This window comes from Macaca thibetana, chromosome 18, assembly GCF_024542745.1.
Source record: "Macaca thibetana thibetana isolate TM-01 chromosome 18, ASM2454274v1, whole genome shotgun sequence".
Lineage (NCBI taxonomy): Eukaryota > Metazoa > Chordata > Mammalia > Primates > Cercopithecidae > Macaca > Macaca thibetana.
In genome coordinates, this window is record NC_065595.1 from 29,030,863 (window position 1) to 29,033,971 (window position 3,109).

The 3,109-nt window shown below is 36.5% G+C and overlaps 1 non-coding gene across 1 annotated transcript; it reads right to left on the reverse strand.

The window, feature by feature from the left end:
* Window positions 1-1,578: 1,578 nt before the first annotated feature.
* On the reverse strand, window positions 1,579-1,680 carry LOC126941597 (small nucleolar RNA U13). Its single transcript, XR_007721379.1, has one exon. It is a non-coding gene; the product is annotated as a small nucleolar RNA U13 (small nucleolar RNA).
* Window positions 1,681-3,109: the final 1,429 nt, after the last annotated feature.

Here is a 3,109-nt window from a genome sequence, read left to right on the forward strand (position 1 = left end):
TTTGTTACATGTGTATACATGTGCCATGTTGGTGTGCTGCACCCATTAACTCATCATTTACATTAGGTATATCTCCTAATGCTATCCCTCACCCCTCCCCCCACCCTGCAACAGGCCCCGGTGTGTAATGTTCCCCTTCCTGTGTCTAAGTGATCTCATTGTTCAATCCTCACCTATGAGTGAGAACATGCAGTGTTTGGTTTTCTGTTCTTGTGATAGCTTGCTGAGAATGATGGTTTCCAGCTGCATCCATGTCCCTCCAAAGGACACAAACTCATCCATTTTTATGGCTGCGTAGTGTTCCATGGTATATATATGCCACATTTTCTTAATCCAGTCTGTCACTGATGGACATTTGGGTTGGTTCCAAGTCTTTGCTATTGTGAATAGTGTTGCAATAAACATACGTGTGTGTGTGTCTTTATAGCAGAATGGGAAATCCTGTCATTTTCAACAACATGGATGAACTTGGAAGACATTAGGCTAAGTGAAATAAGGTAGGCACAGAAAGATACTGTATGATCTCACTTATGTGGAATCTAAAAAAGCCAAACTCACAGAAGTGGAGAACAGAATGATGGCTACTGGAGGCTGGGGGATACAGGGAAGTAGGGAGGGAATAGGGAGATATTGGTCAAAGAGTACAAAGTTTCAGTTAAACAGGAAGAATAAGTCTTTGAGGTCTATTGCACATTATATAATAATGTATTATATATTTCAAAAAACCTAAGACAGTAAATTCCAAATGTCTCACCACAAAAACAGAGGTGCTAGATATGCTAATTAGATTGATTTAGTAATTCCTTTTTGTATACATATATCAAAACATCACATTGTACCCCATAAATGTATATTATGATTTGTCAATTAAAATAATACTAATGAAAATCAATAATTACTAAAATATATAAATAAAAGTAGTTAATATTGTCTTAAAAACAAATACATCAATCCTTTATTTTATGGTTAGAGCTTTCTGGGTCTTGTTTTTCCACATCCTGAAGCCTTAAAGGCAATCACCTGTATTACCTTCAAAAAGCTTTTCCACTTTGCCATTCACACTTAGGTTTATGACAGCCTAGAATTATCTTTTCTATATAGTGTGAGAAAAGAGTCCTATTTCACTTTTTCCTTTATGGATATCAAATTGTCCTGGCATTATTTATTGAAAAGATAGCCTTTTTCCAATATTTATATATTCCTATACATAAATATTGTATAACTTATTGTATATTGTATAACATATATATATACTTATATACTAATATACACATATGAATAGATACCTGGGTTATGTCTCCTGTCCCATTGGTCTACTTTTCAGTCTTCATGCCAATATCACACTATCTTAATCATTATAAATTTACAAGTCTTGATAGTGAGTAGGGCAAGTTTTCTCAAGCTTTTTTTTTTCCTTCAAAGGTCTCTTAATTATTCTGTCATTAATTTTAGTATCCGTTTTTCTTCAAGGGTGTCTTAACTATTCTCAGTCTTTTAATATTAGTATTTTTAGGTTAATTTTAGAATAAGTTTGTCAGATCCTGGAAAATACCTGACTGGTATTTTGTTTTGTTTTCATGTCAGATGGTTAATGTGCCTACATCATAACAAGGTTTGAGGGAGGCACATCTCATGTATGAGGGTGAAAACCCAATCATCACTTAGGAACTACAAAAGGATCTGCCTGGTAGTTTGACCGGGGTTGCACTGAATCTGCAGATGCATTTGGAAGAACCAACATCTTCATACTCCGTGTGAGCTTGAAAAATAATATGCATTCTATGGTTGTTGATGGCAGACCTCTATATGTGGACATTAAGTAGTTTTGTTAGCCATGCTGTTCAAATTGTCCACACTATTAATAATTTTTGTCTACTGCCTCTATCAATTACTGACAGAGGTATTTTATCATATCCCATTATAATTACAGACTTGTCTATTTCTCTTTGTAGTTCTATCAATTTTTGATTTATGTATTTTAGGCATATTATTAGAAGCATAGAAATTTAAAACTCTGATCAAGTCAAATTTTTTAAAATTCAAAAGCAAAGAACTAGCAACTATAAAAAGTGGTAACAAACTTGAAAAAAAAAAAGCTAGAAGTTCCAGAATTGGGGAAAAAGGCAATAACAAAAGTTAAGAATTCAATGGATTGCTTTAATCTCAAATTAGATACAGCAGAAGAATTATTAAACTAAAAATTAGGTTAAAAGAATCTATCAAGATGAAGTATGGACAGCAGACAAAAGGATGGAAAATATAGAGAAGTAGGTAAGAGACATAGAATATGCAATGAGAATATGCAACACGCAATTAATTGTTATTCCCAAAAGAGAAGCAAAAGCAATATTTGAGAATATAAGATAGAGAATTTTCCAAAATGGATTAATTTAAGAAGCCTAGAGGGCTTAAGTCGACCAGGACCATCTTAATCCAATTTCAAGGCTTGGGGTTTTCTGATCTACCCAGAGGACTGGAAGCTCAGTTGTGGGAGCTTTTATTCCTGATTAACTCCTACTTGCCAGGGTGAAATCCTTGATGGGTTCTGAATTCTTTTTTTTTTTTTTTTTTTTTCTGAGACAGAGTCTCGCTGTGTCGCCAGGCTGGAGTTCAGTGGTGCGATCTCGGCTCACTGCAAGCTCGGCCTCCTGGGTTCAAGCCATTCTCTGGCCTCAGCCTCCACAGTAGCTGGGACTACAGGGGGCGCACCACCACACCCAGCTAATTTTTGTATTTTTAGTAGAGACGGGGTTTCACCATGTTGGCCAGGATGGTCTCAATCTTTTGACCTCGTGATCCACCCGTCTCGGCCTCCCAAAGTGCTGGAATTACAGGCCTGAGCCACCGCGCCCGGCCAGGTTCTGAATTCTTACTGTTTTTCTCTCTAGTCCCAGAAATCTGCCAAAGTGCAGCTCAGAACCTCAGATACTCTATCAGCTAGTGACCATTGAGAAAAATGAAACCACCCTGTATTTCTAGCAGAGAAGGATTTAGTTGTTTATAATCAGAGAATTGGTTGTAAAAATGTTGCAAGAACTAGAGAAGTGAAAGGGAAAGGAAATACCACCCAGAGATCAAGAAACCGACTTATCCCCTGGGTTATAGCCCA